This window comes from Peromyscus maniculatus, chromosome 2 (assembly GCF_049852395.1).
Source record: "Peromyscus maniculatus bairdii isolate BWxNUB_F1_BW_parent chromosome 2, HU_Pman_BW_mat_3.1, whole genome shotgun sequence".
In the NCBI taxonomy this organism is placed as follows: Eukaryota; Metazoa; Chordata; class Mammalia; order Rodentia; family Cricetidae; genus Peromyscus; species Peromyscus maniculatus.
In genome coordinates this window covers 169092594-169100048 of record NC_134853.1, presented here as the reverse complement: position 1 = coordinate 169100048, position 7455 = coordinate 169092594, and the positions used below count along the sequence as shown (strand labels likewise).

Here is a 7455-nt window from a genome sequence, read left to right as displayed (position 1 = left end):
AAAGTTAAAAAAGAAAAAAAAAACTAAAAAAGAAATTAATGATTCCACTTTTGGGGAAAGCTTTAAAAAAGATTTTATTTTATTTTTTTTATCAGATTCTTATTTGTGTTTGTGCAGATTCTTCGTATGTGTTTTCCTGCATTTGTCCATGTGCACCATGTTCATGCAATGCCTGTGGAGGCCAGAAAGGGGCATCAGATACCTTGGAACTGGAGTTACAGAGGGTTGCAAGCCACTTGGTGCTGGGCACCAAACCTGCTTTCTTTGGGTGAGCAGCCGGTGCTCTTAACCACTCAATCATCTCTCCAGCACCTGATCTCCACCGCCCCCTTTGTCTTGGAGCTCAAATCTTACAGTTAAATGTTGCTTGTAGGGAAAATCTCACAGGTTGTGTTGCCTGATGCTTTTATTCCTTTGCACACAGGTAGAAATATCAGAGAAACACTTTTCAGATGCTGAACATAAAGGAAAATTAAACTTTCAATTTCAGGATCGCTCAATTACTGTGCATGATTGCCCAAAATACTTAATATCAGATAATAGTTTGTGTTTTTCTTATCTTTCATTTTTCTTCAAAAGAAAACCATCCTCTGAATAATGATAATTAATTTTAAAAACAGGACTACTGCTTTTTAAAATGATATACTAAAAAAGAAAGAGGTAATTGCATGTACACTAAGAGAGAATATAGTGTGTGTGTGTGTGTGTGTGTGTGTGTATGTATGTGTGGGGGGAGGTGTTTAGCAAGAGGCCTCTCTCTTATTCCTGTCTCTGGGCTCCCAGGACTTCAATCCGGAGGCATTTATAAGCCTCCCTTACTTTTCTTTTCTTGATGTTTTGAGACAAGATCTGACTATGTATCCCAGGCTGGCCTGGGCCTCTCAATCCTCTTGCCTCAGCTTCCTGAGAACTCGGATTACAGGTGTGAGCCACCATCCGGACTTCCCTCTGCTAAAAAAAAAAAAAAAAAAAAAAAAAAAAAAAAAAAAGGTTGCATCTAGTTCTTTTGCACCTGGGTTTTTTTCATGTTGCCATATGTCTTGGCAATTGTTCGCCGTCAGTCAGTAGGAGCAGCCTCGTACATCTTCTGTGTGTGCAGCCTGCCCGAGTGCTTGGGATGGCAGAGGCACATACTACAGCGAGGACAGGGTGGCTGGAGAGCCTCCAGATGTGTGCATGTTATACCAACCTCCCACTCTGCTTCCTAATGCATTTGTGTCGATCATAATATAAAATCATTTTTAAAAACAGGTGCTTTAGGCAAGTGTGCCTCACTTACCCTGAGACTTGGCCCCTGTAGACAGAAATACCCCTTTAAAAGAAAAAGGAAAAGTCTTGGGATAATGTAACTACACCATTTTCCTTTTACTCCTTCTCTCCAAACAATCCCACTGTACCGACCCTTTCTCCCTTTCTCTTTCAAATTCATGGCCTCTTTTTCATTAAGTGTGTGTGTGTGTGTGTGTGTGTGTGTGTGTGTGTGTGTGTGAATATATATATATTCCTAAATACCAAAATACAACCTGCTCAGTCTGTATAGTGTTACTTGTATGTATATATTTTTAGGGCTGACAGTTTGGTATTGGATAACTATTTGGTGGTCTCTTCCTTGGGGAAGACTGTTTCTCCCTCACTCAGCATTCCGTAATCGCCTGTAGTTCTTTGTTTAGAGTCGAGGCCTCAGGAGATTTCCCGTCTGTATTGCATATCTGTTGGTGTCTTTGTTCAGGTCAAAGTTAGGCAGCCATATTGATGAGACATCATGGGTGTAACTTTGGACAACTCCCTGGTCCTCTGGTTCTCACAATCTTTCTGCTCTCTCTTCCACAGTGATCCCTGAGTCTCAGCTTCCGGAGTTGGGTTTTAGATGCACCCATGAGGACTAGGCTCCGCGACACTGCATTTTGATTGGTTGTGGTTTTCTGTAATGGTCTCCATCTATAGCAAAGAGAAGTTTCTTTGATGAGGGGTGAGGACAGCACTTATCTGGCTAGACCCCGGATAAGGATGTGCAGGATCTGGCTGAACAAAGCCTTTTAGGAAGCATGGGCATACCACATGTGGGGTATCCCAGGGATGCTGGGAAGACAGCAGGGCAGGGATTATTAGCCCTTCCAGATGAGATGCCTGACAATTGTTTGCCTCTGAGGAGACAGAAAAAGAAGGCAGGAAGGAGACGTGTTAGGGGTTATGGGAGGAGTGGAGGACTGGGTTGGAAATGGATATGACCAAGATACAGCATTAATGTATGAATTATCCAAGATACGGTAGGGGGAGAGAGGAGGAGAGAAGAGCGGGGAGGAGAAGCTGCTGTGGCAGGACTCACACGGAAGGACGCAGGCGTTCTTCATTTGGCCAGTGTGGGAGGGAAGACCTGGAAAATGCAGGCTTCCCTCATGTGGCAGGAAACGGCACCAATATTGTGTCATCCCCCAAACTAGCACAATACTGAAGTTATTGGGAGAACAATCCACATCTGTTACAGGCTGAGACACAAGCCCTGAGGTTCATCCTAACCTCCAGAGTCTCAGGATGGATTGTATTTGGACGCCGGGTTTTGAAAGGAAAAAACGTTGAGGTTAAACGAAACCTTTAGGTTGGGTCCTCTTCCATCTCATCTGTGTCCCTGTAAGGAGAGAAGAGGCGCATGAATGTGTGCAGAGGTAGGTTACCTAAATGGGCATAGCTAACAGGCGGCCATTTGCCAGCCCAAAAGAGAGACCGCAGGGCTGGGGGGATGGCTGAGTGGTTAAGAGTACTTGTTGCTCTTAGAGAGGACCTTGGTTCGATTCTCAGTGCCCAAATGTTGGCTCACAGCCATCTGTAACTCCAGTTCTAGGGGATCTGACACCTTCTTCTGCTCTCCATGAGCACCAGGCATGCGTGCATGTGGTGCACAGATATACACACAGGCAAAACACTCATACATGTAAAATGAACAAAGCTTTGGAGATGGGGAGGGCTCAGAAGAAAACGAATGTGCTGATACACCGATCTTTGATTCCCAGGCTTCAGGAAGTGGGAACAAATTTCTGTTGAGGCACTCAGTCTGTGGTGTTCTGGATGGCAGCCAGAGCAAACAGATATATCCATCTAAGGGTGACCTTAGATGGCGACCTTCTACATGGATTTCCTGCTCCCACAGTACACTGAGTCCTTTGCATATTGCTGGACTGGGCATTCATGTCATGCGTGCATTCATTCAATCATTCTTGCACACTGTCATGTCCTGGATCAGCCCAAGCACACAGTGGTGACAAACATCCTTCTATCAGACGGTGTTGTGGAGCAACTTTCCCGGACTAAAATATTTCTGAAGGGAGGAAGGAGCAGGCTCAAGAGACTTAACAGGTTCACAGGGTCCCTCCCCCGGGGCTAAACAAGGGCTGTGAGAAGAGAAGAGGAGGAGGAACTGGGGCAGCTTCTCCAACCAGACCAGCCGAGCTGCCTCTAAGTTGTCTTGGGCTGGGGTGGGTGATGCCTCTGAGTCATCTGTGCTCCCGTAAGTAACCCCTCCCCCACCCACACTCCCGTGCAGGTTGGCCTTCCGTAGAATCCTCATTTGTTCTGCCCTTGGTCACCTATCTGGGGTGAATTGACGTTTGTGTTGTGTCTCCCCAGGAAAAGTCTCTCAACATGGAGGTATTGTCTCATGTCCCACCTTCAAACTGAGCTGTACCCTCATGTCCTTTCTGAGTGAGATTTACAAATATTCACCAGAAAAAGAGGAGATGGGAGAGACATTAAAAATTAATTAATGGCATGAAACAGAATTTATAGATTGTTTTTCCTGCTTTTAAACAGAGTCTTCCTTGCAGAGTGCCTTGTTAAATAGGGGTGCTGGAGGAGGAGTCAAGACTGGGACCGGCAGCATGCTTCCTTTCATTATGAGTGTGGCTCCCAGCACCCAGCACAGCCAATTTGGAGGCTCGAAGCTCTGATGGCGCTCAGAGCTATTGATTTCCTGCATGTGTGCTTCCACAGACTTCCTCAATACAGAGAAGTGCTCAGATTCTCCCAGCACCGTTTGGATCATTCTGCCTCTTGGCAGAGAGAGCGAGGGGTAAGACTGAATAGGTCAGCGTGTGCAGGGGCTAGCCTCTTCCACTCAGCCACTCCCAGCCCAGCTTCCCCAGACTCTGTCCACTACTGGGTGCCGGAAAGAGCTAGAAGGGAGCCTTACTGGACATCCCAGCCCTAACTCACCTGCATGGCCAGCTCTGCCCTGGAAATGTACACGCTGGAGCCTTCCAGGCAAGCCTGTGTGGCTCACTGCAGAAACCCACCGCTAACGTGCCTTTCACGCTCCTTAATTCCCTCCAGAACTTTGCCCATTGTGGCAAACACAGAAAGAGCGTTCTTCCCAGGGAGAGACATTCATCACAGCCTTCCCAGCCCCTTCAGCACAAGAGTCACATCTATTGTCAGTGGGAAGAGGGAGCGCCAACAGGTATTTTTAAAGAGCCTCTACCCACCAGAGGATCGAGAGGAAGATATCCCCTCTGAGCATTTAGTCACACATATCAGAGGAGACAAGAGTCTCAATCTTCATTTGCATGGCACAGGCATTAGATGTGGTCCAGTTACACCGAGCTCTGCTTGACGAGGCAGAGCTACCAGCACTTTTCAAGCCTTGACGGAGACAGAGAGAAAATGCAGCCAGGCAAACAATACATCACCCTGCCAAGGCATTTTCCATTTTTAAAAGGACAGAACAATTTTACATTATTTTTGGAGCCTCTTTGCAGCAAATATCCCTTGACATTTGTTCTAGTGCCCTGGCCAGCCTGTCTGAAAGTCTTAGCAGGTTCCAGCCCACAGCTCCTGTGTGTCACCAGGGACTACCTCTGCCTTGGACTCTTCCAGACATAGAAGAAGGGCAAGTAGCTTTCTCCTCCTCCCCTTCCTCCTCCTTTCCCTCCTCCTTTTCCTCTTCCTCCTCCTCCTCTTCTTCCTTTCTTCTTTTTGCACAGGCTGATTGAACTCGACTATGCAGAAGTGGCCAATTGAAACGCCACCCTGGTGGAAAGAACATGGTGTTTTGGGACACCTGAAGTTCCTGAGTGGATGATAACTGGCACTCAAGGCCCACAGTCACCAGAACGCACACAAAGAGTCGGTTGCAGGTAAGTGTTTAGGAACCCTGAGGGATGCCTGGTAGAAGATAATGAGTTGTACTCACACAGAACAGTCTGGGCTCACAGGGAAGAGGCAAACAACTATTTCTGGAAGACACTGGCATCAACCACTTCTGATTAGGTTGAAAGAGTCTTCTGAGTCTGAAGAATCCAAATGTAGGTATTTAGTGAAACTCCCCAAACTGCTCGTATGTGCATGCACGGTCATGTTTAAGCACATGGGCGCACATGCATGGAGAGGACAGATGTTGACACTGTCTGTCCTCCTCGACTGCTCTCCACCGTATGTATGTATTTATTTTGGGTTTTTCGAGACAGGGTTTCTCTGTGTAACAGTCCTGGCTGTCCTGGAACTTGCTCTGTAGACCAGGCTGGCCTTGAACTCACAGAGATCCTCCTGCCTCTGCCTCCCAAGTGCTGGGATTAAAGGTGTATGCCACCACTGCCTGGCCTCCATCTTATGTTTTGAGGCAGGGTCACTCACTGAACCTCTAGACTTGCTAATTTTCGCTAGTCTGGCTGGCAGGCAAGCCCCAGGGATCCTCCTGTTCCATCATCACCCCCCCACACACACACACACCCCCGCACCTAGGCACACCAGCGTTTGGGTTATATTCGTGCAGTGTGGCACCTAGCTTTTATGTGGGTGCTGGGGGTCGAACTCAGGTCCTCACACTTGCACAGCAAGCACTCTTACCCACTGCATCCCCAAACTGGTTTCTAAGGTGATCTATACGTGGTCCCCTCACCCCTCATCATCCAGCGGGAGGTGTTTTGTTCTGAGGCGGGTGGTCGATATCATTGTTTCTACTGCCCAGTCCAGGTTGTCCTGAAACATCTCAGAAACTGGCTGATTAATCCTAGCCTGCCCTAGGAAATGTTAGTCGTCGGGCAAAAAGAAATCACCCCACCCGAGGCAAAAGAGCAAATGACTTTATCTGTAGGTGATTATGTCTGACAAGATGAGAAAGAAGGATCCTTTGTCACCGGAGAAAGCTGGGCTTCAAGGGCTCTTTGCCCACTTCGTAAGGCTGCGCTTCACACAGTGTGGACTAAGGAAACAGTCGCAGCCTGCTCTCTGCCCTCACAGATCAAGGGCAGAGAAACAAAACTTCATTTTCCCCATGTTTACAGAGGGGAAGCTCTGCAAATCTGAGAGAGCGGAGTTCCAGGTCTGCTTGGAGCGTGCTTCCATTCACAAGCAAATTCTCTTTGAAGAAACCTGTTTTTGAATTGCTGTTTACTACTGAAATTTTAATTTTCCCTTTTAGCATTGTCACGCACGTGGTCTGCTGCTTTGTGGGTGGCGTAGCAAGGCAGATGGGAGCCTCTGCTAATGAAAAAGGAGCGTCGGCTTTCATTCTAGAGGGTGAAAAGATTAGGGGCGTCGTAATTACCCTTCTGATTCCATGTTGCTCTCATACCCACGCTCACGGTGTGCAGAGAACTTGAAAGAACACGGCGCTGCCACAAAAACAAACTGTTTTGACTTCCTCTGAGAATCTGATTTTTTTTTTTTTTGGCTGATGTTTTTCTCCTTTTGCTGTTAAAAAATTTAACCCCTTCTAAACTCCTTTAATGTATTAAGTAGTCTTCTCTTACAAATCTTCATGACTAATTCCCTTGCCTCCTTCGATTCTGTGCTCAAATGTAAATTTATTTTTAAAATACAAATTATTAAAAAGTGTATGTATTTAGGAAGTACTAGGTGTTATTTCTTGGTAGGTATATATGGTATAAGATGCCAATTTATTTTCCTTTCTTTTTTCTGAGACAGGGTTTCTCTGTGTAATAGTCCTGGCTGTTCTGGAACTAGCTCTGTAGACCAGACTGACCTTGAACTCAAGAGATCCGTCTGCCTCTGCCTCTGGAATTAAAGGCATGTGCCACCACTGCCCGGCTAAGATGCCAATTTCTTAATCATGGCTACACTGGTCATTTCTCTTTATAGTGAGACTGTACCCTTTTGTGTATATGTGTGTATGTGTGGTGTTCACATGTGTATGCATTTTTAAATGTGTGTGGGCACACATGGGTGTGTGAGTCCATGGAAACTGATATTGGGTGTCTTCCTCTCTGGCTCCCCATCTTTGTCAGTGAGGCAGGGCCTCTCACTAGAGATCATAACTACCTGATTCAGCTTGTGTAAGCTGTTGTTGGAGGGCTTCTCTCCAGGTTCCCCAAGCCCCGCAGTCCCACAATCCACATATAAAATAATCACTCAGACGCTTATATCACTTATAAACTGTATGGCCGTGGCAGGCTTCTTGCTAACTGTTCTTATATCTTAAATTAACCCATTTCTATAAATCTATAC

General features: G+C 46.4%; 1 long non-coding RNA gene across 6 annotated transcripts; it reads left to right on the top strand.

The window, feature by feature from the left end:
• Window positions 1-2421: 2421 nt before the first annotated feature.
• Window positions 2422-6839, top strand: LOC121827663 (uncharacterized). 6 transcript variants are annotated; one of them, XR_013049504.1, is made up of 5 exons: window positions 2422-2663; window positions 3805-4063; window positions 4775-5126; window positions 5957-6310; window positions 6410-6839. It is a non-coding gene; the product is annotated as an uncharacterized LOC121827663 (long non-coding RNA). The 6 variants fall into 6 exon arrangements; XR_013049505.1 differs by lacking the exon at window positions 2422-2663 and adding an exon at window positions 3226-3502 and having other exon boundaries at window positions 3985-4063; window positions 4324-5126; window positions 5957-6839; XR_013049502.1 differs by lacking the exon at window positions 2422-2663 and adding an exon at window positions 3240-3502 and having other exon boundaries at window positions 3985-4063; window positions 5957-6839.
• Window positions 6840-7455: the final 616 nt, after the last annotated feature.